At 38.8% G+C, this 7817-nt stretch overlaps 1 pseudogene; it reads left to right on the top strand.

The window, feature by feature from the left end:
- Positions 1-3577: 3577 nt before the first annotated feature.
- Positions 3578-6687, top strand: LOC110192336 (protein misato homolog 1 pseudogene; annotated as a pseudogene).
- Positions 6688-7817: the final 1130 nt, after the last annotated feature.

Here is a 7817-nt window from a genome sequence, read left to right as displayed (position 1 = left end):
GAGGATGGGGCAGAAGATGAATGAAGGATCAAAAATAGCTGAGATGGGGATCTCATTTTCTAAATCTGTCTTTAATGAGAACAAATAAAGAAAAGAAATTGGAGCAATTAGAAAGTAATGAAAACCCTACCAAAACAGCTATTGACAAAAGGCAGATAAGAGAGAGTTTGGAAAATATGAACATATACAAATCAGTAGGTTTTGATGACATGGCTCCCACAGTATTAAGGAAATTGGCTGACATACTGAGCTGCTTACAGTGATTAGAGTTACAAATTATTATTATTTTTTTAATGGAGAATTGGGAAATTAGCCAGAGGGGGTGGGGGATTAAAGTGATACCAGTATCTTGAAACATTAAAGTGAATGATCCTGAAAATAGCTCCCCAGAAGTTTTTGTTTCCACATTTCTGCTTTATTCCATTCTCTTACTAAGAGAGAAACTCAGTCTAAAGTATATAGGAAAATGAAATCCTAGTAAGGAGTATCAGGAGGCTTACAAAGGATTAATCATAAGAGACTAGCTCTATAGTCTTCTACGTATGTTTTTGTGGATAGGTCAGTGAAACCTTGATGGTAGCATACAGCCAATCAGATGTAAGGTTCTATTGCAGATAAAGCCTCAGAAAATGTAAGCTCTCTTAAGGGAGAAACGTTATGAAGAAGGAATATAAAACACAGGCTCTTGGGAGCCTAACAGTGCTGAGCAACTCTATAGAGAATGATGGGCTCAGATTCAAGGATCCTCACTTCCAGAAAAATATAGATTGTATTCTATATAACCAAAAGAAGACACAAGACATAAAAGGGATGCCTAATACAGGGTGTGTGGTGTGGTGTGGGTGTGGTGGGTGCACATGTTTGTGTTTTGTGTGTGTGTGTGTGTGTGTGTGTGTGTGTGTGAGAGAGAGAGAGAGAGAGAGAGAGAGAGAGACAGAGAGAGAGAGAGAGAGACAGAGAGAGAGACAGAGAGAGAGACAGAGAGACAGAGAGAGAGAGAGAGAGACAGAGAGAGAGACAGAGAGAGAGACAGAGACAGAGAGAGACAGAGAGAGAGAGAGAGAGAGAGAGAGAGAGACAGAGAGAGAGAGAGAGACAGAGAGACAGAGAGAGAGAGAGACAGAGAGACAGAGAGAGAGAGAGAGAGAGAGAGAGAGAGAGACAGACAGAGACAGAGACAGACAGAGAGACAGAGAGAAGAGAGAGACAGAGAAGTGATTTGTAATACTGATTTGTAAGTGCGGTTTAGTTCTATCTAATCTCCGAAGCATGGGAATAATTTTTACTTAAGGTAATCATGTGGTGATCAAGATTTCCTACTTGATCATACTTTGAGGAAACCACAGACCTATCAAAACATAAACATGGATATTCCCTCCATCTAGTTAGGTCACAAACCCTGCATTCTTTCATTTTTCTTATTTTTTTGTCCATGTGTTACTGTAAATTACTCATAAACAATTCATCCAATTCACTAAAGGCCTTCCTTTGGCCCTTTTAATAGCTTAGGTCAACAGTGTGCTTAGACTGGCCATAGGAAATCTTTCTTTCTTACTATTTGTTTGACCATCCCACTTCATTTTTTTCAATGATATGTTTTATGCCACTTCTTATTCACAAATCATCACTGGGAATATGCTATTGCCTACTTAAAACCAACATATGTCTTTCCATTGCTTTTTTGGTTTCTTGTAATTTTTAGTCTTCTGACATCATGGTATTCCATGATTCACAGCCATATAAGCTCAGTGGGAAAATAGTGTTATGAAAGAGATTGAGTATTGTAACAGCAAGCAGTTTGGGATTATTGAAATCACCATGCAATTTCCCAAATATGATCTAATCCAGTCTCTTCCTCCTACTTAATTCTGGGCTGAGGTCACAGTCCATCAATAATTATAGTTTGGACAGGAGCTGAGGTGGACACATTCACTAGCTGCCTATCCAGCTGCACGTCATAATCTTGACTATACGTGTTTTTCATCTACTTTGTTTTTCCAATGTGGATGGCTACATTTATCCCTTTCACTTTGCTATGGATTTCCCTAAGGAAGATTTCTAGTGTTTCAGAGCTCAATTTAAGTGGCACAATGTCATCTATGAAAAGGAGTACATAGAGTATCTTGTTATCAATAGGGAAAGACTCTTTATAGGATACATTCTATCATGCTGGCCAAAACTTTAGATTAAGATTAGCCTGTCAACTTGCTTTATATCCTTCCATGTCAATAATCAGAAGGTTATTGAATGAAGTTCTCAGCGGAGTCATCTCCGTCATAGAATATTGTAATTTTGTATAATTTTAACATCTACATGAGGAACATTTTGTCATAAAAGAATCTTCAATACTGCATTTTGTTCTAGCAAGTCAGTTTTTTTTTCTAAAATCAGTAAACAAGGGACACAGCGGGGACTTATATTCACTGCATTGTTCTATCAGTTGTGTAACAACAAATATATAGGGCATTGAAGAAAATGATCTACAAAATCCTTCCTGATCCATTCTTGGGGTTTTTTTTTGCTTGTTTGTTTTGGTTTTTTTTTTTATCAAGGATCTTTTCCATACATAAAAGATTTTATAGACATGAGAAGCAGCAGGTATGTAAATTATAGTTGTTTAAATCTTCTCAGTTACCTTTTTTTTTTTGGAATAAGTACCACATATTTATAAGTGTAAGCATAAAAAATGAAATAAAAATGGAATAATGCTTTTGTCTCATGGGTGAGGGGAGATGATCTGTTTTCTATTCAAAAAATAGAAGCAAATATGGTAGGGACAAGATAGATATGTTTAATTACATTAAAATGGAAAAGCATATACAAAAAATAGAATTAAAAGCAGAACTAAAATCTATGGGGAAAATATAGCTAATGTCAAAGTTAAAAAAACTCCATTATCCAAAACATATAAAGAACAGGAAAAGAGAAGATCTTAGTCCCAAGTAGATAAATAATCAAAAGACGTGGACAAATAATTTTTTAAAGTAAAAACAAATTATTAGTAAACACTTGAAAAGATGTCTAACCTCACAAATAATCAAAGATATTCAAATTTGAACAATGTTGGGATACTGCTTTATACTTACTAAATTAACAAAAACAATTAAAAACAGGAAAATTCAACACTGGTGATACGAGAAAGAAACAGGTACAATCATTCACTGCTGAAAGAAAAGCAAACATGATGTACTTTGTAGAGAAAACTGGCAATACACATTCAATTATAAAAATTATTAAAATTAACCAACAATTCCAATGTTGAGAATATACTCTGAAATTATTACAAAAAATGAAGGAAAAGCACACAAAAGAGTTATCTGCTCAAAGAAATTTATATCATTATTTATAATTGCAGAATACTGCCTGAAAGCAGCCTAAATATAGGTAAATGGTTGAATAAATTGTGATACATTAATGTAATAGAATACCATGCTGCAATTAAGAATAACAAGTAGGAACAATATAAATAAATCTGGAAAGACCTTGGTGAAATAACACAAGGCAGAAAAAAAATAGTCGGACTTGAAGAGGAAGATATATTGTAACTATGAACAAATGATACTTTAAGTTTAGAACAATGAATGAACAAAGAATCCTGATGGAGATGGAGAAAAGTGAGTATAAAGGTTTTCTTTTCTTTTTTTAATGACATTTTATGTTTTGGGGTTTTATTAAAATGTAGATTGTTGCAATACATGTTTAATTAGTTGTGTTCATGTTTAATGAAGCAGCATAGAATAGTGGATAAAATGTTGGTTTTTAAAGTCAGGATGACCTCGTTTCTAATCCAGCTTCAGGTACTTGTTTATTAGATGTGTGAAGAGAGTAATTTAACCTCTCCGAGTATCTGACAACCTCTAAGTTATAAAGCATTTGAAATATTCCTTATGCTGAGGAACCACATATCTCAGGGAAAAAATTGATTTTAGAATTGTCTTACAATTTATTATCAGTCAATGGATAGGTTTATTAAATATTTATAAATAAGATAAAACTTGGTACTTATCCTTTAGTTGCTTACTATTTAGGGGACTTAACTAATCCACAGGAAATAATCAAAGGGAAAACATAAGAGGAAGGCAGCCTGGTATAACAAAAGAACGTTGGGATTGAAGGCAAGGCCTTGCTCTTCTGCTGGCCAGCTCTGTGTTTTTGAGAAGGTCAGCCAACCTCTCTGATCCTCAGAGCCGCAGCTCTCAGATGGAAATGGAAATACTTTCCTGCATACCTCACCAGGTTATTGTGAGACTCAAATGAGACAATGCATGTAAAGCTCTTTCTAAGTGCTGTATAAATGTAAATTATGATGATGAATAAGTGCAAAAGCATGTAAGACAGATTCCTCATTCATACAGCTGTCTGTACGTGTTGACCCAAAACATTACACTGATGATCTTTTGTGCATTTCTTAATGAAAAGCTCATTTTTGTTACAAAGGCAATAGGGCCCCACATGCAATTGGAGGGATCTGGATATGACTTATGGACTGGACCAGAAGAAATCTAGTTGGAAAGGGAATAGAAAGAGGTAAGTTTCTGCAAAGGTCTCATGACTAAGCAAAGAAGTGCTATGAATGATACATTCATAGGAATTGTTTTCTAACCAAAATAACAGTGGGGCAAAAGTCAATTAATACATAAATCCAACTCCTCCTCACTCCCTAACCCAGTGTTCTCTGAATTTCAACTCAGTTAGCCATGAAATAGTTTTGGAATTTAAATATTTCAACAGAGCTTGCAAATGCTTAAGGGAAGGGGGAGTTAGGGCATGGGAGAGGAGTAGGTCACTGGGTGAGGAGGTATAGATCTGGGATATAGAATACCTTTGGGACAAAGAAGGATTGGAGAAGGAGAAGATGAAGCAAAATGTTCTGCTAAAAATGTCCTTCCTATAATATTTTTGAACCATACCTACTCTCATACTTTAAGATTTTTCAAGGGGAAGCTACCAGAGAGGAGCAGGAAGAGCAGTGAGGCCACGTTCAGGGAAGTGCTCATGTTGCAGCTTGGACACTTTGCTGGTATCATCAGTGCGTGGGCACACTGATGGAACCAACAGGATGCTACATTGAGTCACTTGGGCTGGACCTAAGGAGCTGCCCAGACAGCTGTGCCCCAATGTCTCATACCGGGCAGGCCAGACTTTGCATGGCCAGGACACCTACAGCCCCACCTTATCCTTTTGAACCTGAAGGACAACCTTAGTGCCCTGAAACAAGAAGGTGAACTATACCAAGACAAATACCTGGATGCTGCTATCACTTAGCAATGTAAACTCACAACCCACAAAGAAGAACTACAAGCCAAGAACCCCTATCTACGAAGCCTTCTGAGTACAGTAGAGTGACAAGTAGTGATGGCATCTGGAAGGTCCAAGCCTTTCCCAATGGTAAAGATATTCCACCATTTACCAAAGCCTTTCCCCAACCCCTAAATCACTAATCCCTTCTGAGGGCAGCATCAAGGACTGATCTGACTTCCTTCATGTGCAGCTATATCCCAGAAGTATCTGTATTATCCAGAAGTACAACCATGATGGGGAGACAGGCCATCTAGAGGGCTTTGGCCAAGGTGAAAGCCTCTCAAGACAGCATACCTACCTGGAAAGGCTTGAAGACAGACTGCACTTCTTTGTGGAAGAGTGTGACTACTTGTAGAATTTCTAAGTCCTGTAACCTCCATGATGGCTTCTCTGGTCTACAAGCTAAAACCACAAAATTGCTTTAGCATGAGCATGCTGGATGGGGAATCCTGACTTGGCACCTACTCCCTGGACCCTATACCTTAGGGGAGCCCCAGAAAATCTTCTATTGTCTCTTCAACACAGCCCTAGGCCTTGTGAACATTGCTACTCACAGCTCACTTGTCTGCCCACTGTCCCTTGGGGGTGGCCTAAGCTTTGGCCTGAGCCCCCAGTCACCTTTCCACATTTACATTATGACTTCACACTGTTCTACCAGAGCAGTGCCCTCCTGGCTACAGCCCTAGACACCATCACCATCCCCTACCAAGTGTGTTCCTCTCCAATTTTCATGATGCATCTGGCTGACATGCTGAGCTTTTCTGGGAGAAAGGTCGTTACAGTTGGAGCCTCCATCCTTTCCCCAGAGGCTCCTGGCCATTCCCTTCCCGATACCTTGGCCCAATATAGAGGAACAATAGCCTGGACTCCACTTTCTGCATGTGGGGAGCCAAGTGGCACCCACTGCTTTGCACAGTCTGTGGTACTTCAGGGTGTGGACAAAACACAATAGACCAGTCAGCCCTCCCCAGGTACATCACCAAATTCTCTACTCCATGCATGCACCAGCAGAGAGGAGGTGCTGGCCCAGTATTTACAGCAGTTGCTGGGGTCCTGAGCTCCTCCCGGTTGCTGCTGAGTCTATGCAGGGTAGTACCTCCATACTCATGATTCTTCTCCTCGTTACTCAACCAGCAGAGTTTGATTCTGGATGGCACCCACAATGGGACAGCAGTGGAGACTATCCCTGTGCTCATTACACTGTGCTCCTCCTCATTGCTGCATCAGGCCTTGGACCACCTGGCTGGGGAACTAGCCAACCTTCACTTGAGATGCTGGGCCAGTTTTCTGTCACCAGGTGTGGAACAAGATGACATGGAAGAAATCATACAGAAATTGCACAACTTATCCCAGTGTTACAAAGATGGAGATAGCCTCATAAACTGAGCCCTTTTCATGGACTGTGAAGCCCAGAGAAGTAAAAATAAAATCATTTTCAATAAACATGAAAAATAATTTTTTTCAAGGGGAAAATTTCACTTGCAGCAAAATTGTATCATGGAGTCTATAGTCACATCATGTGGAACACAGTTGGAAAAATGCTAGCCTAAGGTTCATCATAAATCCATAAAGGGAAGTACTCTTAGTTTCATGAACAGTAAAATCAATGAAAAAAGCATTAATTAAATGTTTACTGTATGCCAGGCACTGTGCTAAGCCTAGAAATATAAATACGAGTAAGCAAGATACTTCTTGCCCTCAAGGCAATTACCTTCTAATAGGGAAAGACAACAAAACCAATAAACATAAATAGAGCTGGAAAGGGTGTGCAGATTGGGGTTGTATATGATAGTTAGGGAATGGAGAGGATAGAGAAGTATGTGGTGCATTGGTTTTAGGTAAGATGAGGCAAAGGCTCAGTTATATGAGAATAAGAAGGGTTCTCCTCTACTCCAAGATCTCAGGGGATTATGCATGGATCTGGGCTACGGAGGCTCAAAAGTCCTAAAAACGGGAAGGGTTAGTTGCAACAGGTGTGTAATATGTATAGAGTTTGATGGAGCTAGTGATAGTATCTCTTGCAGTTAAAGGCTGGAATATGTATGTGGGTGTTTTCCTCTTGGCATGTTAGGTAGCCTAAATTTTAAGGTTGAATCAAACTGGAGCTATTGAACCAATAATTTTGTGAGATTGAGACAGGTCAGTTCAGTCAAAATATCACTTTGGCTATATTTTCCACTGAATTGATTACTTCTTTGATTGCACTGATCAGGCTGACCAGTTGTATTGCCATATAGAGCCTGAGCAAGCCCAATGTTAAATTGTGAAATTAGCAGATTGTCTCTGACATAGAATCATACATTTAGGCTTTGAAAGGACTATAGAAGCCTTCTGTTCAACTCCCTTATTTTGCAGATAGGAAACAGAGGAAATATACATGAAATGCGGCACTACTTGCCTAGGGACACATAAGAAATATCTGCCAAAACTGGGATTTGAACACATCTTCACACAAATCATTGACTTTTCATTGTACCACATCTCTTTCCCATCCTTTACAATCCTCTTTCTTTCTC

This window comes from Phascolarctos cinereus, unplaced genomic scaffold, assembly GCF_003287225.1.
Source record: "Phascolarctos cinereus isolate Bilbo 61053 unplaced genomic scaffold, phaCin_HiC Scaffold_3;HRSCAF=262, whole genome shotgun sequence".
NCBI classification, from domain to species: domain Eukaryota; kingdom Metazoa; phylum Chordata; class Mammalia; order Diprotodontia; family Phascolarctidae; genus Phascolarctos; species Phascolarctos cinereus.
The sequence above is the reverse complement of the archived record's forward strand: the minus strand, read 5'-3'. Positions and strand labels throughout refer to the sequence as shown.